Source organism: Arachis hypogaea, chromosome 20 (assembly GCF_003086295.3).
Source record: "Arachis hypogaea cultivar Tifrunner chromosome 20, arahy.Tifrunner.gnm2.J5K5, whole genome shotgun sequence".
Classification (NCBI taxonomy): domain Eukaryota; kingdom Viridiplantae; phylum Streptophyta; class Magnoliopsida; order Fabales; family Fabaceae; genus Arachis; species Arachis hypogaea.
In genome coordinates, this window is record NC_092055.1 from 124321302 (window position 1) to 124346660 (window position 25359).

Genomic DNA, 25359 nt, shown 5'->3' on the forward strand with positions numbered 1-25359 from the left:
TGAGATTGAAACAGAATTCCTTCAATTCTCCAACCCAAGATCAAAGCAAATGTAATTGAAATTGAAAGCAAGAAAACTAAGAGGAAGGGAATTCAATTCTCCTTCCCCGAGACTTAGAAACTAAAAATCACTCAACACCAAAAGCTCTCCGAAAACTCCCTACGAAAACTAAAGGAAAGCTCCCTTAAAACTTAAATCCTAAGCTATTTATACACTTTCTTCAAATGGTCTTCAAGCTTTGAATTGGGCCTTTGCTCTTGATGGAATTGGGTTGATAGAGGCCTTGGTTGATTGCTCTTGGAGTTGGAGAGAGAACCGAAGTGAACCGGGTTGGGAATTATAAAAGCTTGAGTAAAAGTTTGAGTAAAAGTTTGAGGCAAACTTTTACTCAAACTTTTTACACCAGCTGCCCCATTCTTGCTGCTACCAACGTTTGAGCTAAAGTTTGGGGTCAAACTTTTGCTCAAACGTTGGCCCCCTTATGCACACTCATGGCGCCAACATTTGCCAAAAAGTTTGAGGCAAACGTTGGCGTAAACTTTTTGTCTCCAGGGTGTGTTGCTGATGGCGCCAACGTTTGCCAAAAAGTTTGAGGCAAACGTTGGCGCAAGCTTTTGTCCTCCAGGGTATTGATTTGTGATGCCAACGTTTGCCAAAAAGTTTGAGGCAAACGTTGGCGCAAGCTTTTTTTCCAAAAGTTTGAGCTAAAGTTTGAGGCAAACTTTTGCTCAAGCTTTTTGTTCCCTGGGGTGTTTTCACTTATTCCGAAAGTTTGAGCTAAAGTTTGAGGCAAACTTTTGCTCAAACTTTTTGTTCTCTCTTGCTCCTAGCCATTCCTTCTTGCTTCAACCTTTCTCCAAGCTTTCTTCACCTATCATTAATCAACCAAATACATCAAAGCTATGCTCAAAATCATGAGATTGTCATTCTTTCATAATATGTGGCAATTATAGCATAAATCCTCATGAAATTGCATTAATTTATCTATGGTTGATTAAATCAAAGGAAACATGAAAATCTACCCAATTGGCTTGCTTGTGGCTCAAGAAAGTGCATAATTCAATTGAAAACAAAAGAAAAAGGCTAGTGAAACTAGGCTAAGATGACTTGTCATCACAACACCAAACTTAAAGCTTGCTTGTCCCCAAGCAAGAAAGGAATTATTGAGAAGGTTCTTTCAATCAGAATGGATTTGAAAAATTACATGTACTATCCTGTGAGTGAAGTGATCAAGTGACAGTGGGGTGAACTCTAAATCATGTGCTCATGCAAGGACCTCAGTGCTTACTAGTCCCTACATCTTGGAAGTCTTAGGTCTTAGGATTTTCATCCAAATGGTATCATGGAGGTCTCTTTATATGTAATCACCTTTAAGCAGCTTATGGTTTCCTTGCTTTGGCCTTGACTCTAAGTGTCATGTCTCAAAGTGGCTCTTTAGATAAGCTTTCAATCAATACTCCTAAACCAGTTGGTTTTAAGGTATTAGGTGTTAAAGCACCCCTAAGGATTTACTTGCTCAAGCCTCTTTCTTTGACACAATTCGACCACAAGCATTTACTAGGATAACAACTCTTTGAGTTTTTGTTTCTTCTTTCTTTTCTGCCTAGTAATTGATGCTCAGAGCCTTGGGCCATGTTCTTTTTGTTTTTTGTATTTTCTTTATTTTCTTTTATTTTGTTTGCTGCTTCTTGGATCAATAAATTTTTGAGAATCTCCATAATACTTCTTTGAACTTCATGTCCTGCCTATGAGCTCCCATGCAAGTTTTCATAAGCATGCGACCTCAATACATTATCATACAACTGGAACCGCCACTTCTCCTAATCTTTTGCTTGCCTCAAAATTGTTTAATTCCTCAACCCTTCTTTTCAAAGAACTTTCATGTGATGCATTTTTTTTTGAATTATTGAGTGCAAACAAGTTTTGGAGATAGTGTTGTAAATGATCAAGCATCTTGCTTATTGAATTGCAGAGAAACTATACTAGACAGAAGGACAGATAGGGGTATAATATCACTTTTAATCATGGCAATATCTGATAATGAACAATACAACCTTTTGGAGTTTACTTGCTGTCCTCTTCCTCATCATCATTGCTGGTCTTCACATTCCTCTTTCACCTCTTTGATTGATGATGCTAAATCTTTCCAAAAGTTTGTATGGTACTCTGCAGTGATATTGAAAGTTGCTTGTTCTCCAAGCACTTAGAAACAATGGTTAGCATGCATGATTTATTTGTGGGCTTTTGAACTTACTTTGGTGTGGGAACACCAAACTTAGTACCTTGCCAATGGTTCTCATGCATCAGATTAACCATGTGTAAAACTCTTTTTTTTCTTTTTCAAAAGTGACAAAACTGAAAACTAAAGAATAGCAAAATAGTTGACTAGTTTATCTAACTGCTTGAAGCTAGCATTATGCAGAAGGGCATTATGCAAAAGGTGAGAATATGTTTTATGATGAAATTTTGGTGGAACACCAAACTTAGAATCCTTCATTCTCCCTTAGATTGTTTTGGTGTGCAACACCAAACTTAGCTTCTTGCAATATAGATAAAACTAAGTAACCTTTTTATTGAAATAGCTATGAAAAGAAAGTTACCTCAGGTTGGGTTGCCTCCCAACAAAGCGCTTCTTTATTGTCACTAGCTTGACATCCTTCATTCTTTGATCATGGAAGTTGAGGCTTCTGTTGCCTTTGGTTTCCTCCTAAGTGAAGTTTTGCTTTGTGATGCTCATCCTGGATGATTGATTCTTTTCCTTCAGCCCTCTCCTCACCCATTTCTGTGAGGTTCTTAGCCAGTTGCTGCATTTGCCTCTCAATTCTTCTGAGTGAGGTTTTCTGGTTCTGTGTTATCTCCTCTTGGTGCTCCATCATTCTCTCTATTAAGATCTCTAAATTGGTGATCCTATGAAAGTGTTGTGAAATTTGTTGGTTGTGAGGTATCTGGGGTTGGAGGGGTGGGTAGTGTGGTGGTATGTAGTGATTGTTGTTGGTATGGTGGTGTTTTTGCAGGTTTGGGAAGTTAGGGTTGTTATAGTTGAAGTCCCTTTGTTCCTGATGCTGAGATTCCCTCATTCTTAGATAAGAATGCGGCTTCCATGGTGGAAATTGTGCATTCACTGTGGCAGAATGTAGAAAATCAATTTGTCTAGCTATTGACTCCAATTGTTGCTGAGTTTGCTGGTATAGCTGTTTGTTTTGATTCATGATTGCCCTCACTCCTTCAAGATTCATTACTTCCTTTTCTGAAATTGCATTCCGTGGTGTCTCAAATGAGTGTTGGTTATTGGCTCTTTTGTCTTTGAACTCTGCAGTTCCTTGGATGGTTGCTGTTGCGTTGAGTAGGCCATCTGAGAAGTAATCCACCGCTCTTTTTGTTTCTGGGGTTAATCCTTCATAGAACGCTTGGAAACCCACTTTGTCACTTGCTTTCTTGTATCTTTCCCATGCTTTGAACAATGGTTCTTCCTCTCCTTGTATGAAAGGATGTATTCCCTCTTTCATCTTGATGTTTTGTTGGGATGAGGAGAATTTGGCTAGAAACTTGGCAACCAAATCATCCCAACTAGTGATACTTCCTTGGGGAAAGGTTTCAAGACATTGTGCCGCTTCATCCTTTAATGAGAAAGGAAATAACAAGAGCTTATAGGTATCATGATTTATACTATCGAGATTGACAGCACCACAAGTCCTCAGAAAAAGGGATAAGTGCTGTTTAGGATCCTCCAATGGATTTCCACCATAGGAACAATTGTTCTTGATTAGTGTAATGAGTTGCGGCTTCATGTTGTGGTGTTCTTCTTTCTCAGAAACTCCTTCTTCAATGATATCCTTCCCTCTGGCCTCTCTTCTTTCCTGTGACATATAAATCAACAAACGGAACACACAGTGATATTCTTGAAAATTGAGTGTAGTCAGTTGAGACAAAACTTCAAACAGTTAGTGTGTTAGTCAAAAATTAGAGAAACAGAAAATAAAAATGCTAGATCTAGATCACCACCTCACTTAATCATTGTCAATCTAATCAATCCCCGGCAACGGCGCCAAAAACTTGATGTGCGGAAAACGATCTGACACAAAACTCACCGGCAAGTGCACCGGGTCGCATCAAGTAATAATAACTCACGGGAGTGAGGTTGATCCCACAGGGATTGAAGGATTGAGAAATTTTAGTTGAGTGGTTGATTTAGTCAAGCGAATCAAGATTTGGTTGAGAGATTTGTGATTTGCAGAATTTAAATTGCATGGAAAATAAAGGTAATGGGTAATTTGCATGAAATTAAAGAGAACTGAAAATTAAAGTGCTAAATCTTAAAGGGCAATAAATTAAATGGCAGAAACTTAGAACGCAAGAAATGTAAATTGCAGAATCTTAAAGTGCAAGAAATGTAAATGGCTTGAATTGTAAAGGGAATTGGGAATTGGATTTGCAGAAATTAAACAAGGAAGAGTAAAATTCAACACACAGAAGAGTAGAAGATGCCTTGGGTTGAATCGGATCTAAAACAGAAATATAAAAGAGCTTGAAAAGCAGTAAACAGAGAAATTGAGAATGGGAAATCCAGATCTCATGACTCAAGAGACTAGATAACCAAGTCTAGATCTCAATGCCTTCCTAGATCCAACAAGAGCAATTGCAAAGGAAATGTAAATTGCAGAGAAAGTAGAAGAAGAAGCAATTAACAGAAACTGAAATTCAATTATGCAGTAAGTGAACAGAGAGATCTCAGGATGAGATTGAAACAGAATTCCTTCAATTCTCCAACCCAAGATCAAAGCAAATTTAATTGAAATTGAAAGCAAGAAAACTAAGAGGAAGGGAATTCAATTCTCCTTCCCCGAGACTTAAAAACTAAAAATCACTCAACACCAAAAGCTCTCCGAAAACTCCCTACGAAAACTAAAGGAAAGCCCCCTTAAAACTTAAATCCTAAGCTATTTATACACTTTCTTCAAATGGTCTTCAAGCTTTGAATTGGGCCTTTGCTCTTGATGGAATTGGGTTGATAGAGGCCTTGGTTGATTGCTCTTGGAGTTGGAGAGAGAACCGAAGTGAACCGGGTTGGGAATTATAAAAGCTTGAGTAAAAGTTTGAGTAAAAGTTTGAGGCAAACTTTTACTCAAACTTTTTACACCAGCTGCCCCATTCTTGCTGCTACCAACGTTTGAGCTAAAGTTTGGGGTCAAACTTTTGCTCAAACGTTGACCCCCTTATGCACACTCATGGCGCCAACGTTTGCAAAAAAGTTTGAGGCAAACGTTGGCGCAAACTTTTTGTCTCCAGGGTGTGTTGCTGATGGCGCCAACGTTTGCCAAAAAGTTTAAGGCAAACGTTGGCGCAAGCTTTTTTCCCAAAAGTTTGAGCTAAAGTTTGAGGCAAACTTTTGCTCAAGCTTTTTGTTCCCTGGGGTGTTTTCACTTATTCCGAAAGTTTGAGCTAAAGTTTGAGGCAAACTTTTGCTCAAACTTTTTGTTCTGTCTTGCTCCTAGCCATTCCTTCTTGCTTCAACCTTTCTCCAAGCTTTCTTCACCTATCATTAATCAACCAAACACATCAAAGCTATGCTCAAAATCATGAGATTGTCATTCTTTCATAATATGTGGCAATTATAGCATAAATCCTCATGAAATTGCATTAATATATCTATGGTTGATTAAATCAAAGGAAACATGAAAATCTACCCAATTGGCTTGCTTATGGCTCAAGAAAGTGCATAATTCAATTGAAAACAAAAGAAAAAGGCTAGTGAAACTAGGCTAAGATGACTTGTCATCAGATGCATTCTCAAGAACTTACTCCTTTGAGATAGATGGCAGAACAGTGAGTTTCAGTTTAAATGAAGCTATGAAGCACCCTCCGAAAGATCATTCTATCTTCCAGTGCAATATCATTAATGAAACTGTAGCTGAAGTTCACCAAGAAGAAATAGAAGAGAAACACATTGAGCAAGGTCCAAGTGTGGGGACACCCTCTGAACACAATACGGACACTTGGCCATTATCACTAGCCCCGGATGATCTAGAGCCTAGCCAAGAGCCTAAATCAGAATTAAAGCCCCTTCCTCCACACCTCAAGTATGCTTACCTTGAAGATAATCAGAAGTTTCTAGTTATCATTGCAAGGGAACTCACTTCTCAACAAGAAGAGCAACTGCTCAGTGTGTTGAGAAAACATAAGAAAGCAATTGGATAGAGCTTGGCGGATATAGTAGGCATCAGCCCTCAAGTTTATGAACATAGAATATTCTTAGAAGAGGGAGCAAAACGTGTCCGTCAACCCCAAAGAAGATTGAATCCCACCATCTTAGAAGTTGTCAAGAAAGAAGTAACCAGGCTACTTGAAGCATATATCATTTACCCCATCTCAGACAGTGAATGGGTCAGTCCAGTACAAGTGGTGCCCAAGAAGTCTGGAGTCACAACAGTAAAAAATGAGCATGGAGAGCTCCTGACAACTAGAGTGCAGAATTCATGGAGGTTTTGCATTGACTATAGGCGTCTCAACCAAGCCACTCGCAAGGATCATTATCTCTTGCCATTCATTGATCAGATGCTTGATCGCCTGTCAGGTAAATCTCATTATTGCTTTTTAGATGGTTATACAGGGTATTTTCAAATTCATATAGCTCCTGAAGATCAGGAGAAGACTACTTTTACATGTTCCTTTGGAATATATGCATACAAAAGGATGCCTTTTGGCTTATGTAATACACCGGCTACTTTCCAAAGATGCATGATGAGTATCTTTTCAGATCTTATTGAGAACTGTATGGAAGTTTTTATGGATGATTTTAGCGTATATGGTAATTCATTTAGCCTTTGCTTGGATAGTTTATCTAGAGTATTAGACAGGTGTGTTAGTACAAACCTTGTATTGAATTTTGAAAAATGTCATTTTATGGTAAAACAAGGAATTGTACTAGGACATGTTGTGTCTAATGCTGGTATTTCTGTAGATCCAGCAAAGATAGATGTCATTTCTAGTTTACCTTACCCCTCCTCCGTGAGGGAAGTCCGTTCGTTCCTTGGGCATGCAGGTTTTTACAGGAGATTCATTAAGGACTTCAGTAAGGTAGCATTGCCTTTATCCAGATTGCTGCAGAAAGATATTGAGTTCAAATTCAGTAAAGATTTCATGAAAGCGTTTGATAAGTTGAAAATCACCCTAACTCAAGCTCCAATTGTAAGAGGATCAGACTGGAGCCAGCCATTTGAAATTATGTGTGATGCCTCCAACCATGCAGTAGGAGCGGCGCTGGCTCAGCGCGAAGGTAAAGACCCTTTTGTAATTGCTTAGGCATCTAAGACTTTAGATGCTGCTCAGTCTAACTACACTACTACTGAAAAAGAGCTTCTTGCTATTGTTTTTGCTCTGGATAAATTCCGAGCCTATTTACTTGGTACTAAGGTAGTAGTATACTCAGACCATGCAGCTCTAAAATATTTATTAGCTAAAAAAGAGTCTAAACCAAGATTAATACGTTGGATACGGTTGCTGCAAGAATTCGATTTAGAAATTAAGGATAGGAGTGGTAACCAGAATTTAGTGGCAGACCACTTGAATCGCCTTGAGCACATTAAGTAAATCTATTCAAAGTACTTAAAATATAATTAAAATCACAAACATATAAATATAATAGTAAATTTTGTACTCTAAACAAGTAAACATATGCTTTATCATACATAAATTATTTTAAAAATTGAATAAATTGTTAAAATTAATAACACAAGTTTAAAATGATAAAATCTAACTTTTTTACCGTATTTTTTAAAATATTTTTATTCTTTTAGTTTTTAATTTATTAGTACTTTATTATTTAATTAATGATTAAACAAATTATTTTTATGAAAAATTATTTTTTGTATTATCTTAAAGAAAAGATCAATATAACAGTTTAAAAAATAACGTAAAAATAATATTTTAAATAAAAAATATTTAATATTAAAATTTTTAAATATAAAAATAAATTGTATAAATATTTAAGAGATAATATGAAATACATGTCTAAAATAAATAAAACATATAAATACAAGTACTCTTGAGAAATAGAAAAATATTTTTGTCTGTTTTATTTATTTTAGGCATGTATTTTATATTTATCTCTTAAATATTTATACAATTTATTTTTGTATTTAAAAATTTTAATATTAACTATTTTTTATTTAAAATATTATTTTTACATTATTTTTTAAAGTGTTATATTGGTCTCTTCTTTAAGATAATATAAAAAATAATTTCTTATGAAAATAATTTGTTTAATTATTAAGTAAATAATAAAGTACTAATAAATTAAAATTTAAAAGAATAAAAATACTATAAAAAATACTTGTAAAAAAGTTAGATTTTATCTTTTTAGACTTGTGTTATTAATTTTAACCATTTATTCATTTTTTAAGAGTAAAGTATCGTTTTTATCCCCAACGTTTGGGGTAAGTCCTATTTGTGTCCCTAACGTTTAAATCGTCCTATTTGTATCCTTAACATTTATAAAAGTGATTCAATGTTATCCTACTATCAATTATACTAACAAATAAGATTATATTTTTCAATTATTCTCACTTGGATGTATTCATTCTCAGTTAGGTCTCACTTGGATGTTTTCGATTTTAATATTATACCCACTATTTGTGTTTAGATTCAATTATGTCCATAGAAAAATGAATTATGTAAATGTTGTAGGAATTAGTTTCAACATTTGATGAGCTATTTTTCGGAGTTGATCATTGATTCTATCCCAGGTATTTGTATTCTAACTTCAAGAAGAGATTTTTAAAACTCAAACTAAAGCGCTCATGATGTGTAATTGACAGCAGGATAACATTGAATCACTTTTACAAACGTTAGGGATACAAATATGACGATTTAAACGTTAGGGACACAAATAGAATTTACCCCAAACGTTGGGGACAAAAACGATACTTTACTCTTTTTTTAAATAATTTATGTATGATAAAAGATATGTTTACTTATTTAAAATACAAATTTTATTATTATATTTGTATGTTTTTTATTTTAATTATAATTTTAAGTACTCTGAATAGATTTATTTTATTATATTATATTTTACATATGAATATACGTTCCATCATGTAATTAAATAAAGATACTTTTTTTAATAAAAAAAATTTAATAACTAAACTTACCATTAATTATATTGATAAGGAGTGATCCGCAGGCAGAAAGAGGGATCGAGTGAGAGGATAGGAGATAGCGATGACGTGAAGGACGGCAAAGTTTCAGACGACGAGAATTCAACGTCGTCACGACGACGAAGTTGGCGTCGCTTCTTGTCACGATGGCGCGACAGCGATGCTTGAAAGGAAGACGGAAGAGTGGAAAGGTGCTTCAATTTGGGGTTTTGATATTTTAAGAAATTATATCATTACCTATCTCAATGAATAAATTACAAAATAACCCAATTATAGTTAAGATAGTGACCAATTAAAATTTGACACATCATAAAGAGTAACTTCTATGTTATTTTAGAGGGAGTTAAGTAGAATTTACGTAAAAATTTTATATACACAAATATGATTTTTAGACTTTTGATTTAAACAAAAATTATAAACACAAATTTGACTTTAAAATTTCTTATATCCAAATTTAACTTTTTTATTTTTTTTAATTATCTTCTATAATTTCGTGATATACCTCTCGTTTTTATAATACAGCAAAAAATATACTTTTTTAATATTAAAAATAAAAGTGCAAATTTATTCAATTATTAAAAATGAGAAGGACATAAACTCTTTTTTTTAGATATTCATTCATTTTGTAGTTTTTATGTAGTTATCATAATTGAACCGATAATTAATCCAGTCAGAATATTGGGTCACTGGTTGAACTGTCGGTCTGGTTATAATTAAATAATTATATAAAATTTTAACTTTTTCATAATAAGTATTTTTTAAATTATTTTAAATTTTAATAATTTATCAATTAGTTTATACTTATTATATTTTTAGTACTATAATTATTTATTGAAAAAATAATATTACTATACATCATATAATAAAAAAATAAATTGTGAATAATAAAAGGATTATTTATTTATTTTTTAATTTATTAGTATTTAATAAAATTTATATTTATATTAATAATTATATACAATTAAAATTAAAATAAAATAAAAAAATTATGTAATATAACTGAATGTTTGCAATATATATGTTAATTAGCACTTATAGTAATAACAAGCAATGTAGTTCAATAGCAAAAGAGTGTTTCATTTAGATAAGATCCTAGATTCAAACCTTGGCCACCCCATTTTGAATTTATTTTTTACTGACCCACTGCTACATCAGCGTCTCTTCCACGCTTCTGCTGAAACGCCGGTGCACCTAGACCCGCGCGGGTCAGAACGGGTCCGGTTCATCCGAATTTGACCGATTTTGTTTGGTCATACCGGGTTTGACCGATTCAATAGCAGGAACGGTCTTTAGTTTGGATTGGATCGGTTAGGGTTCGGTTAGATAAGATCCTTGGTTTAAACTTTGGCCTTCCCATTTTGGATTTATTTTCTACTGGCCTACTACTACATCAGCGTCTCTTCCACGCTAAGGCCCCGGTGCACCTAGACCTGGGCGGGTCAGAACGGGTCTGATTTATCCGAGTTTGACCGGTTTTTGTTCTGACATATCGGGTTTGACCAATTCAATAGCAGAAACGGTCTTTAGTTTGGATCGGATCAGTTGGGATTTCTGTTAGATAAGATCCTTGGTTCAAACTTTGGCCACCCCATTTTGGATTTATTTTCTACTAGTCCACTACCACATCAACGTCTCTTCCACGCTTCTGCTGAGGCACCGGTGCACCTAGACCCGGGTGGGTTAGAATGGGTCCAGTTCATCCGAGTTTGACCGGTTTTCATTTGGTCATACCAAATTTGACCGATTCAATAGCAAGAATGGTCTTTAGTTTGGATCGGATCGGTTGGGATTCGGTTTACCGATTTTTCGATCAAACTGGTCAGTCTGGTCCGAGTTTGATAATTATGATTTTTTAAGAATAAAATACAAAATAAGTTTTTCTATAATTTTAAAAAATGAATATTTTTTAAGAAAAATACAAAATAAGTATTAAATAAAAATTTACATGTCGTTGTCTTTATATAAAGTTGATAGTTAAGAATCATTAAATAATTTGATTTCTTTGACTAAATTGTCATCTAATATTTTTTACTATCAATTTTAGACAAAAATATTGAGAGCCACTCAGAATAAAGATGCTTAAAATATCTTTATATTAATTAAAATTCAACATATATAATCGATTAAACTGTATTATTTTTGTCAAAATTAGACTAGATAAATCGGTTTGACCGAAAAATCAGTGAACCAAACTTTGAACCGATATAAAAATAATTTTTTAATAAAAAATGACTATAATACTCTTATTATAAAAAATGACTAAAATATCTCTATTATATATATTAATTTTAAAAATCCTAAATCCTTATATATATTAATTTTAAAAATCCTAAATCCTAATTCTATGACCGCAAAGAGAGAAGAGAATGATTAGGATTTAAAATTCTCAAAATTAAAATAGAAGTATTTTAATCATTTTCTATAATAGAGGTATTGTAGTTTTTTTTTTATAAAAAAATATTAATTTAGACCTGTTCAAAGTTTGGTTTGTCATTTTTTCAGTCAAACTAATTTGTCCGGTCTAATTTTAACAAAAATAATATAATTTTATCGATTACATATATTGAATTTTAATTGCTAAAAAATATCTTAAAAAAAGATATTTTAGATGACTTTATGCATGTGAGTGGCTCCCAAAAATATTTGGATGTAAATTTTTATCTTAGTATTAGATACGATTACTCGTTAAAACTTTTTATGTAAAAATAATAAATATTATATTAAACAATTTAATGAATATATTAAACTATTTAATCGTTACAAATGATCATTTTTATGTGAAGGTTTTTCCTACGGGTATTCACCCTAAATTATATATTTAGAGAAACGCTATTCATCCTTTAAAATATCATTCTTTAAACAGTTTTTAAATCTAATAATTTAATTACAATAATTTTTTAATCATTAATTTTTTTATTTTTTAAAAAATTGTATCTATTAAGATTTAGTTTGACTTTTATATCCCTTAATTCTCTCTCATTTTTAAACTTTCTAAGCTCTTGTTAGTTATTTTATCTTGGAACGTTAAAAACACATTTTTTTAGAAAAAAAAAATATCTCAAAACCAATTAAACATATACCACTATCTTCTTATATGCACTTGGTTTTATAGAATTTTTATTTATTTATTTATTTTTTTCTGTTAAATATTGTTAGATACACATTCAAAATAATAAATAATAAATAAAATATTTTTAAAACATATCTAAAAATATATATAATATAATTTTGATGATAAAATTAAATAAACACATCACATCTAAAATAGCAAATAACAAACCAAATATTTTATAAACACATCTAAAATTATCAAAAATAATAAAAAGATGGGTACTATCAAGCGTAAAGATAACAGTTACTATGTTTATTTAACTATGATAGCTTCAAAATCATTCTTACAAGAATAAAGCTTTCTCCCTCAAATACAAATAAAAAAATAGATTTAAAAAGATAAAATCTTTTACCATAAGAGGCCAAAAAAGTGTTATTTATAGTTTTTTAGTGGTGCCTTTTGTAAAAAGTTATTTGATTTATGATATAATTTTTAATTATATTCAAGACACATCTAAAATAATAAATAATAAATAAAATATTTTTAAAACACATTCGAAAATACATATATTATAAATTTCTTTGGTGAAATTAAATAAACACATCTAAAATAACAAATAACAAATCAAATATTTTGTAAACACAACTAAAATTATCAAAAATCTAAAAAGATGTACGTGAAAATAGCAGTTATTATATTTATTTAGCTATGATAGTTTCAAAGTCATTTTTACAAGAACAAAACTTTCTCTCTCAAATACAAACAAAAACATATATATTAGAAAGATAGAATCTTTTACTAGAGAAGGAAGAGCGCGTTATATATCCAAATTCCGAAAGAAAATTGGAGCACAATGAAGATGGAAGGAGCATATGACGAGGGAAGAGCACAGCTCGAGGAGGAGCGTGGCGAGGAAAGAGCGCAGGGCGGGGAAAGAGCGTAGGAACGGAGGAGGAGTGTGAGTAGGGGTGTTTATGAATCGGATCTGATCCGCATATCTGCGGTATTTATCCGAATCTGATCCAAAAATTGCAGATATGGATCTAATCCGCAAGGCTATCAGATCCGATCCGATCTGCATACTAATCGGATCAAATTGCGGATTTTGTACCAATATCCGTATATCTGCAAAAATAAAGAAATAAATAAGTAAATATTTTTTTATATTTTATTTCAAATTTTCAACTAATATCATATATGTTGTACTATTTTAATTTATTATTTAAGAAAAAGTATGTTTTTTTGGTGACTGAACATAACACAAAGAAAAAGGACCTAAGAAAAAGAGTAGCACTCCTCTCTAATAATAATGTCTAAATTATTAGGGGGCAGTAACCACTCTAGGTACACCTGCTTGTTTAAAGCAGCAGTTTTAGCCATTAAATCAGCCGCTCTGTTTGCTGTGCGCTGAATGAGCACTAAAGTAGCTGTCCAATTGTGCTGAAACACCTCTTTGATTTTGTCAAGCAGATCAGAGACATTCCTAATCATGCTGGTTGTGCCTCGCAAAACAAGAAGAAACACATCAAGATTATCAGTTTCATATATGACCTCTTTGCACTCACAATCCCAAGCCATAACAAACCCTCTCCAAATAGCATGAAACTCACAACAGAGAACACTAGAAAGAGGTATACTGGCAGGGCAACCTTTCATCCAAATTTTCATGCTATCTCTAATAATAAATACAAAGCTAGCTAATTGCTCATTTTCAACAACGCTTGCATCGCAGTTCACTTTACAGACATTCATTGGAGGTGGTTCCCAGTTATATTGCAAAGAGGAAGGAATAATATGTTCTTGGTTGGTAACAACCTTAGAGAAATCTCGAGCAGCATGTTTAACTAAGTGAACAATTTTCTCCTTACTCCATGGATCATCTTGATGGAAGATGTCATTGTTCCTGTCCCTCCAAATCCACCAAAAGGCCGCTGCAAAGAGAAACTCATTTTTCTTGAGGTTAGAACGAATCCAAGACACAAAATCTAAATTAGAGTCCTCAGCGGTCACTCCCAAATTTAAGCTAATCCAAATCTGACGAGCTTTTTGGCAAGTCCTAAAGCAGTGGTTAATATCCTCTAGAGCAAGATAACATCTCTGACAAAAATCAAAAGTAGCAAGACCTCTTTGAAACCGGTAACTAGTTGTGAAAACTCCGTTGTTGAGACAAAGTCAGAGCAGACACTTTATCTTCTCTGGTATTCTCAAGCGCCAAAACTAAAGCCAATTTTCATTATCATTCCAGCCAAATTTCTTGTTCAATAGCCATTCATACCCGCTTTTAGTCAAGTAGGTGAGAGTATTTAAGTTTGTCCAAAACCAACCTGTTTTATCTCCTGCCTGCTTGATAGGATCAGAGAGCATCAAATCAAGTTTAACTTCTTTCGGAATTATTGTGCAAAGAATATCCCACCACCAATGTCCATGGTGCCAGACATCTTCTAGCTTCAAGTGAGAATCAGATATGTGCACAAAAGAAACCAAAGGAGCTAGCGTTCCACATGGTCGCCAAGCATGATACCAAAAGGATTGATACATCCTGCCCAAAGCTTATATGTATTATGCAGTAATTGCCAAACAAGCTTTCCTAATAAAGCAAAATTTACACATTGGGTATCTCTAATTCCCAAGCCTCCATATTTTCTTGGAGTGACAAATTTACTCCACTTGAATTATCTAAGCACAGAATCAATCTTTTGACAAACCGAAGTAGGAAAAAGAGTCACTTGCATCTGAAGCTTTGCAGAACAACTTCAAGGTGTGCACAACATTCTAAACTTGATTTTTCTTCGTTTTACAAAAAAGGAGGAGGTCATCTGCAAACATCAAGTGAGAAACTCTAGGTCCCCCTCTAGAAACAGCCACATCATCCTAAATATCCTCATCAACTTGTTTGGAAATGAAGCACGCTAATATCTCCATGCACAAAACAAATAAATAAGGAGAAATTTGATCTCCTTGCCTGAGCCCTCTGCGAGGTTGGAAGCTGTCCAATCTATTCCCATTCCAAAGGATGAAAAGATTTAAGGCCTGAACACAATTCATTACAAGCCAAATAATTAGAGAAGGAAAGCCAAAACTTCAAGAGTGTGCTCAAGAAAATTCCAATCAACTCTATCATAAGCCTTTTCTAAATCAATCTTAAAAGCCAGAGCTCCTTTTCTAGACTTTGTCCGCTTAAGAAAGTGAAGAATTTCTTGGGCCACAATAATATTATCAGGCGCTCCTCTACCATGAATAAATCCTTTCTGGGTTGGGCTAATAATCTCATCCAAAAATGGTCGTAATCTATTAACCAGCACTTTAGTCACTAGCTTATAAATTACATTACAAAGGCTTATTGGCCAAAAATCCTTCAATCTAGTTAGACGGTCGCACTTAGGGATAAGAACAATCAAAGTTTCCAACAAAGAATGGCTTAACATCTCCCCTAAGAATGCTTTCTGAACAGTACGCCACACCTCATGACTCACCACATTCCAATATTCCTTGAAGAAAAAAACTTGAAAACCATCCGGCCTAGGAGCTTTGAACGAGCTCATATTATCCAGAGCTTCTTTAACCTCAAATATTGTTACTGGTTTAGACAAATTATCATATGCATCCTGGCTAAGATATGGCATAGGAATTTCTCCCATGCAATTAACCTCAACAGGCTCAGTAGAGCAAAAAATATTTTTGAAAAAATGAACAACCTCTCTTTGCAAAACTTCCGAATCATCAGACCAGGACCCATCACTGACCAGCAACCCATGAACCTTGTTAGTGGTTTGCAGATGGAAAAAGCTAGTATTTCTATCACCATACCGAACACATTGATCTCTTAACTTCTGGTACCAAAGCAATTCTTCCTGGGCCAAAACTAGATTATACTCAGCTCTCAGTTCTTCCTCTTTGTGCTTCAAAATCGGATCATCGTCAGCTTCCATCTTCCGTTGAATACAATTCAAATAAGCCTCCAATTTCCTCTTTTTAATAAAAATATTGCCGAAGACCGTAGAGTTGAATTCCAACGAAGCTTCTTGAACCCCCAACAACTTCCTATGGATGCCAAAGTTTGTACTATCCCAAGATTTCTGAACAATGGCCTTGTAATCAGGATGCGTTGCCCATGTCGCTTGGAATCTAAAAGGCCGGTTTCCTTTCTTGATAGGAACTCCTTGACATCGGATAAGCAGGGGACAATGATCAGAGTGGGAACGGCTGAGAACTTCAACAAAAGTTTTTTGAAAAAGAAGGCGCCATTCTATAGTACAGCAAGCTCTATCCAATCTCTTTGCAATTTCTTTGTTTTCTTAAATTTTACGGAACCAAGTAAACCATATTCCAGAGGTTGTCAGATCAAAAAGACCACAAGAATCTAGAGTACTTGCAAAGATACTACTGCGATTCGAATAGAAATTACCCCCTTCACCTCATGAACACTCAAAATATCATTAAAACCCCCAACCACCACCCATAGGTCCTGAATGCACAACCCAATATCAAGTAGATGACTCCATAATTCTACTTTATTAGTGGCTTGAGGGCTGCCATAAACTGCACTGCAGATCCATCTTCGCCCACCACTATTAATTTCCAAAGTTACACATTGATTCATAGCCCAAAGAATTTACAAGAAAATTTTAAATTAGCAGAGAGAAACTAAATTCCTCCCTTGTGTCCAACAACATCTACAATCCCTACAGGATAATATCCTAATCTCCCCCAAAATTCTTTCATAGTTTCAACCCAATATGAGTTTCCACCAAAATAAAAAAAGTTGGTTGAAATTTTCGTACCAACTCCTTACAGTGCACCCAAGACATCTTATTTGACGTCCTCTTACATTCCAACTAATAATATTTAAATGGTCACAATCCATAAAAATAAATTAAATAATTGGAATGTATAATCATTCTACCTCACGTCGATGGACCCCTGTCTCCAAGTGTCTTCTCGTGGACTTGCGCCGCAGAACCATCATTCTTCTGTTGAGGTTGGTTCTCCAAGTTTGTTGTTGCACTAGCTTTATCAAACTCCTTTTGTACTTGAGAATCCATTGACAATGCTTCAGTAGGTGAGTTTTGAAGCAAAATAGGACGTTACCTTTTGTGCCCTATGATAAACCACTATTTTATAGTTTATATTGTGTTTAATTGTGTGGTTTTGTCATGATCCTTACCCACTTATTCATCAATTTAGCATGCATTTAGATTTCCTTCCTAAATTTAGTACATGTTTGAAACTGCTTCCTAGAGACTTTAATTATTTAATTTTAATTCTCTTTTATTCCATTCGATGCCGTGATCTGTGTGTCAAGTGTTTCAGGCTTTATAGGGCATGAATGAGATGGAGATTGGAGAGAAAGCTAGCAAAAATGGAAGGAACACAAGAATTTGAGGAGATAACCAGCGAGAAGTGACGCGGTCGCATGGCTCACGCAACCGCGCGAAGGAGCGCAAATCGTAGTGACGCGGCCGCATGGCTTGTGCGGCCGCGCGGATTGGAAAGCGCAAGCGACGCGGTAGCGTGGACGACGCGAACGCGTGGAGAGGAAAAAGCGCAAGCGACGCATCTGCATGGAGGACGCGATCGCGTGACATGTGCGATCTGCATAATCTACAGATTTCGCTGGGGGCGATTTTGGACCTTATTTCGGCCCAGTTTTTGGCCCGGAACAGCAGACTAGAGTCAGAGAATATGCAGAAACAACAGACACATTCATTCAGTAGTTTTGAGATCTAGTTTTACTCTCTTAGATTTTTCTCTCTAGTTTTTAGAATTTTAATTTTCAATTGGTCTTAGCATTGGAACATTGAGAAGAGTTATTCCCTCATCAAGACTTCATCATTCTAGTTTGTTCTCTTAACTTGGATCTATTGTTCCATGTTCTTTGTTATGTTCAATTTTGTCATTCAGATACTTTTATGATTAATTAATGCAAGGATTATTTCTTTTTAATTCAATTTCAATTCCAATAATCATGTCTTCTTTTAATTCCCTTTCATGTGCTATGGATTCTTTATTTACAATGCGTGAGTAGTTTTCTTACTTGATGGGGAGTTGATTAAAAGGAACTCTTGAGTTGGAATGATTGAAGGAAAAATTTGTAGTTGGGTTACATGTTGGATTGCTATCCTGTCACCAACGCCAATCCCTTTGAACTAAGTGGGTTGCAACTTGTGAACAGATCTGGCATTCCAACTTGTTTGACTTTCCCTTACCTAGTAAAGGATAACCAAACAGAGTAACCGTTAATTATAAATCAATCTTAAAAATCATTCCATCAATGATAGAGATTCTAACAAATCAACTCCCAGTCAAAGCTTTTATTTATATTATTTAAAATTCCTCAATTTAAATTCCAATTTACTTAGCTCAACTTCTTGGAACATCTGATTAATAAAATAGCACACTTTTCTGCAACTCGTTGGGAGACGACCTAGGACTTAAAACTCCCAGTAATTTTAATTTAAACTCTCTGTGACATATTTCTAAATTGATAGGCAGATTTTCGGTGAGTTAAGAACTATACTTGCAACGTAACCATTTTAATAAATTTTTAATTCACCAGCTTCTGCTTCCCATCAATTTTTGGCACCGTTGCCGGGGAGTTGCAATAGAGTGCTAATTTTATTAATTGGAATTTATTTACTTGCATTTTATTTAATTTTGCTACTATGAGCTGCATGTTTCTTCCGTCAAATGACACGTTCACTTCCTGATCCGCGCTTGCTAATATTCGATTCTGAAATTGAAAGAACAATTTCACGAATAAGGCGAGAACAGCGTAGGTTAGCTCGCTCTGAGGGCGGATCTGAAAGTGAATCTGAGGAAGAAACCAGCCCCCGTTCTACTGATTCGGTTGTTTTACGTGCAGAAAACATGGCAGCTAGAAGAGTTACCATTCAGGAGGAAGGAGCTCCTAATTTTACAATGCAACCGTTTCAAGCGCATCATCCAGCGGTAGCTACGGATTTTGAAATAAAGACCGCACTGTTAAATTTGATGCCCAAGTTTCATGGCCTACCTGCTCAAGAGCCTATCAAGCACTTGAGAGATTTCCAGGCAGCCTGTTCTACTGTCAGGCGTGATGGCACTGATGAAACTTCAATTATGCTGAAAGCTTTTCCGTTCTCTCTTGAGAGAAAATCAAGAGAGTGGTACTACACTCAACCTATAGCAAATGTATCCAACTGGGATACACTCAGAAAGGAGTTTCTGGAGAAATTCTTTCCATCTGAAGTTACTGATAAACTGAGGAAGGATATCTCTACAATTGTTCAGGATGACAATGAAACTCTCTTTGAATACTGGGAGCGCTTCAATAATCTTCTGGAAGCATGCCCCCACCACATGATTGACACGATCGTGCTACTCAGCTATATCACACAAGGTACGAGGCCCCAAGATAAGACCACATTGGAGAGTGCCAACAATGGGTCTATGAAGAAGTACAAGACCACTGATGAAGCTTGGCAATTGATCAGTGATTTAGCTGAATCTACTTGGAACCACAGACAGAAGCAAGGCCGTTCAAAAGCCGTTGTAGAAGTATCTTCTGGCAGAGAGACTGCTGCTCTAACTCAAAGCATCTGTGAGATGACCAACCTGCTGAAGCAAATGCAGTTGAATCAACAAGCTCAGCAAACCCAACCGCAGCAAAACCAACAACTAGTCCCACAAAGAATTTGCGAAATTTGTGCTAATTACAGCCATTACACTGATGAATGCCCGCAGCTCCAACAAGAAGACAACATGGTGGCATCCACTCACAACTTTTATGACCGCCCCAACCAAGGGTACAATCAAAGTGGAAATAATAACCATGGATGGCAGGACAATTCAAACCAGAATTGGAGGGACAACAATAACAGGGGAGGCAGAGATAATCAGGAAAATCAGAGGTGGAATAATAACAACAACAGGCAGCAAAATCAACCTTACCGAGCACCTCACCTGAGGCAAAACCAAGGACCACCGAACAATCAGCAGCAAACCTCTCAATTTACTCATTCTTCGGTATCTTCTAATGAAGATTTATTACAAGCTTTTGAGAAAAGACAACTGGCCATGTAAAGTACCATCGTGAACACTATTAACGCCAGTCTAAATGGTCTCACCTCTACTCTGCAAGCTTTTATGACACAGCTTGGTTCAGCACAAAATTCCAGTAACCAACCTTCAAGCACCACTGGAATCCTCTCTCAACCGTTACCCAATCCAAAGGGAGGCATTAATGCCATCAACCTGAGGTCCGGAACTACACTGCAGGAGAGGAATCAGGAGGAAGCAAGCTCACCAGAATACGCCTCAGCTGAAGAGGTGGTAGAAGTCGAAGATGTTGAAGAGGAAGAGGATATACAGGACATAGCTGAAGAAGAGATAGCTCAACCACAAGAAGAAGCACCAAAAGGGGCAGGCACCACGGAACCCACTGTTCCCATTCCATTTCCACAACTTGCAAGGAAGCCCAGGAAGCAGCTGGAACCTGATCCTAAAATGGTAGAGATATTCAAAAAGGTCGAGGTAACTGTTCCCCTTTTTGATGTTATTCAGCAGGTACCTAAATATGCAAAGTTTCAAAAGACTTATGTATCCATAAATACAAAATTAATGAATTAGAAACTATTCCTTTAGGTAGTTCCATATCTGCTTTAATGGGAGGATTACCTGAAAAATGTAGTGATCCAGGTCCTTACATAGTTAGTTGTACTATTGGTGGTCTAGTAATTTATGATTGCATGTGTGATTTAGGAGCATGTGTCAGTATAATGCCTTTGTCTATATATGATGTTTTAAGGCTCCCTCCTTTAAAAAGGTCGGCAGCTCGTTTTGTGTTAGCAGATAAAAGCATTATTACAGTGGCTGGAGTTGCTGAAGATGTTTTGGTGAACATTAAAGGGCTCACATTCCCCACTGATTTTTATATCTTGGAGATGCCCCACAATGATTCAGATAAGCCATCATCAATCCTACTTGGAAGACCATTCCTGAAAACATCAAAATTCAAATTGGATGCTTTTTCAGAAACATACTCCTTTGAAATAGATGGCTGCATAGTGATCTTCAATCTGAATGGAGTCATTAACAACCCCCCAGAAGATCATTCTATCTTCCAGTGTGATGTCATAGACGAAAGTGTGGCTGAAGTTCAAAAAGAAGAGTTTGAAGAGAGGCACACTGGACAAGGTCCAAGTGTGGGGACCCTCTTAACTGACAATGAGGACACTTCGCCATTTTCACAAGCCCCAGATAATCCAGAGCCCGCCCATGATCAAAAGTTAGAATTGAAACCTCTCCCTCCACATCTCAAATATGCTTATCTTGAGGATGAGTAGAAGCTTCCGGTTATTATTGCAAGAGAACTGACTTCTCAACAAGAAGAGCAGTTACTTGATGTACTGAGGAAGCATAAGAAGACAATTGGGTGGAGTTTGGCAGACATAGTGGGAATTAACCCTCAAGTATGCGAGCACAGAATATTTTTGGAAGAGGGAGCAAGACCTGTTCGTCAACCCCAATGAAGATTGAATCCCACCATCTTGGAAGTTGTCAAAAAGGAAGTGACCAGACTATTGGAGGCCGGTATCATATATCCTATTTCAGACAGTGAATGGGTAAGCCCAGTACAAGTGGTGCCCAAGAAGTCTGGAGTCACTACAGTGAAGAATGAGCATGGAGAGCTCATAGCAACTAGAGTTCAGAATGCTTGGAGAGTCTGCATTGATTACAGGCGTCTCAACCAAGCTACCCGTAAGGATCACTACCCACTTCCATTCATTGATCAAATGCTGGATCGCCTGTCAGGTAAGTCACATTATTGCTTTTTAGATGGTTACACAGGTTATTTCCAGATTCATATAGCTCCTGAGGATCAGGAAAAGACTACTTTTACATGTCCTTTTGGGACTTATGCTTATAAGAGAATGCCCTTTGGCTTGTGCAATGCACCAGCCACCTTCCAAAGGTGCATGATGAGTCTTTTCTCTGATCTTATTGAGGACTGTATGGAAGTTTTTATGGACGATTTTAGCGTTTATGGTGATTCTTTTAACCTTTGCTTAGATGGATTATCTAGAGTATTAGATAGATGTGTTAACACAAACCTTGTATTGAATTTCGAAAAATGCCACTTTATGGTAAAGCAAGGGATTGTATTAGGACATGTGGTATCTAATAATGGCATTTCTGTAGACCCAGCAAAGGTGAATGTTATTTCTAGTTTACCTTATCCCTCTTCTGTGAGGAAAGTCCGTTCGTTCCTTGGCCATGCAGGTTTCTACAGGAGATTTATTAAGGACTTTAGTAAGGTAGCACTTCCCTTATCCAGATTACTGCAGAAGGACATTGAGTTCGAGTTCAGTGAAGATTGCAAACAAGCATTTGATAAGCTGAAGACTGCTCTAACTCAAGCCCCAATTGTGAGAGGACCCGACTGGAGCCAGCCGTTTGAAATCATGTGCGATGCTTCCAACCATGCAGTAGGAGCAGCGCTGGCTCAGCGTGAAGGTAAGGATCCTTTTGTTATTGCCTATGCGTCTAAGACTTTAGACACTGCCCAGTCTAATTATACTACTACTGAGAAAGAGCTACTTGCTATTGTTTTTGCTCTGGATAAATTTCGGGCTTATTTACTTGGTACTAGAGTAGTAGTATATTCGGACCATGTAGCTCTAAAGTATCTATTAGCTAAAAAGGAATCCAAACCAAGACTTATACGTTGGATACTGCTGTTACAAGAATTTGATTTAGAAATAAAGGATAGGAGTGGTAATCAAAATTTAGTAGCAGACCACTTGAGTCGCCTTGAACATATTAAGGATGATTCTACTCCTATAGATGATAATTTTCCTTTTGACAACCTGCAAGAAGTATCTGAGGTAGTCCCTTGGTATGCACCTGTTGCTAATTATTTAGTTAGCCGCACATTTCCTCCACATTTTTCTAAACATCAAAGAGACAAGATGAAAAGCGAGTCTAAATATTATATATGGGATGACCCATATTTATGGAGATATGGCGCTGACCAGATAATTAGACGTTGTGTACCTTAATCAGAATTCCAGTCCATTTTAGAGGCCTGTCACTCATCTGAAAGTGGAGGACACTTTGGCCCTCAAAGAACAGCTAGAAAGATCTTAGACTGCGGATTCTGGTGGCCTACTCTTTTTAGAGATGCTGCTGAGTTTTGTAAATCTTGTCACCCATGCCAGAAATTTGGTAACATATCCAAGAGGGATGAGATGCCTCAACAATATATGCTTTTCTGTGAAATTTTTGATGTTTGGGGCGTTGACTTCATGGGTCCATTTCCAAATTCTAGTGGATATTTTTATATATTGTTAGCTGTGGATTATGTTTCCAAATGGGTGGAAGCAATTCCTACCCGCACTGATGATGCTAACACTGTTGTTTCCTTTGTGAGAAACCATATTATATGCCGCTTTGGATCACCACGAGCGATCGTGAGCGATCAAGGCACCCATTTTTGTAACAGGAGACTAACAGGATTGATGAAGAAGCATGGGATAATCCATAAAGTTGCAACAGCTTACCATCCCCAAACTAATGGGCAAGCCGAGGTGTCAAACAGAGAAATTAAGCGTATCTTGCAAAAGATAGTAAAGCCTCATAGAAAAGACTGGAGCACCAGACTACAAGATGCACTGTGGGCATACAGAACAGCATACAAGACACCCATTGGGATGAGTCCCTTCCGCTTGGTTTATGGAAAAGCTTGTCATCTCCCAGTTGAAATAGAACACAGAGCCTTCTGGGCAGTTAAGGAGTGCAACATGGGAATTGAGAATGCTGGAGCTGAAAGAAAGTTGCAACTGCAGGAACTGGAAAACCTTCGCTTGGAAGCTTATGAGAACTCCAGAATATACAAGGAAAAGATGAAAGCTGTGCATGATCAAAACATCAAGAAGAGAGAGTTCCAACCTGGAGATTTTGTTCTCCTTTACAAATCTCGACTGAGGCTCATGCCCGGTAAGTTGAGATCGAAATGGGAAGGTCCATACAGAATAGAGAAGGCTGAACCGTACAGAGTTTATCACCTAAGCCATCCTTCAAGCTCTGAACTTATTAAGGTTAATGGACAACGCCTGAAGCTATACCATGGTGAGAAGGTGCAGAAAAATAAGGAGCTTGAGATCTTCCGCTTGGAAGATCCCCACATCGCAGCAGATTGAGCTATTGGAGCGTCCAACTTACGGACGTAAAAGCAAAGTGCTTGGTGGGAGACAACCCACCGCGGTATGATCGTTCTTTTCTTCGCTTTTAGTTTTTTTTCTTCTTTAATAACTCTTCTCTTTACTAGTGCTTTCGTGCTCTTTCAATTACATGTCTTTATCTTTCCTTAAAAAAAAAAATTTCGCCGCGCGACGCGATCGCATCAGCGACGCGTCCGCGTGGTAGGGGGAGTAAAGAAAAATAAAATTGAACAGAAAGTTACGCAGAAGTAGCGCTGGGGTCGTCCCAATGGCACAAATTACCCCACGCGACCGCGTCGCTAACGCGACCACGTCGCATGGAATCATAGCCTCCCACGCTACCGCGTACCTCACGCAGCCGCGTGCCCTGAGTTTTCGATGTAAAAGGGTGCACAGTCGCATTCTGTGCGAGAGTGATGCTGGATTGGTGCTGGAAGCACAATCCCTGTCACGCGACCGCATCGCTGACGCGGCCGCGTCACCCATTTTATAACGCACACTCATGCGATCGCGTGACCCACGCGATTGCGTCACCCAATTTTGGCAATTAAAATGAATCGAACAGAGAGTTGTGCTGGAGCGAGGCTGAACTCGAGCCAGCAGCGCAACATAGGTCACGTGACCGCGTGACCGACGCGATCGCATCACCTTACCTGGAGCGCACCCACGTGAACGCGTGCCCCACGCGGCCGCGTCGCACAGCTCAACCTAAATTGCCAAATTATCCTATCTTTCTTTCCTCCAAATCCTAATTTTTCTTTTCCCTCCTTCTTTCTTCTTTCTCCCTTCCCCTTTCTATCTCACCTTTCACTCTCTATCTCTCTCACCACCATTAACAAGGTTTTACCTTCTTCTTCCTTCTTCTCTCTTCCATCATTCTTCTTATATTATATATATTTTTATTTTCTTTTTCTTTTCCTTTTTACATGGTGTTAGAAATTTTTTGAGTCATTAT

At 36.5% G+C, this 25359-nt stretch overlaps 1 non-coding gene across 1 annotated transcript; it reads right to left on the bottom strand.

The window, feature by feature from the left end:
* Positions 1 to 19440: 19440 nt before the first annotated feature.
* Positions 19441 to 19548, bottom strand: LOC112787299 (small nucleolar RNA R71). Its single transcript, XR_003194719.1, has one exon. It is a non-coding gene; the product is annotated as a small nucleolar RNA R71 (small nucleolar RNA).
* Positions 19549 to 25359: the final 5811 nt, after the last annotated feature.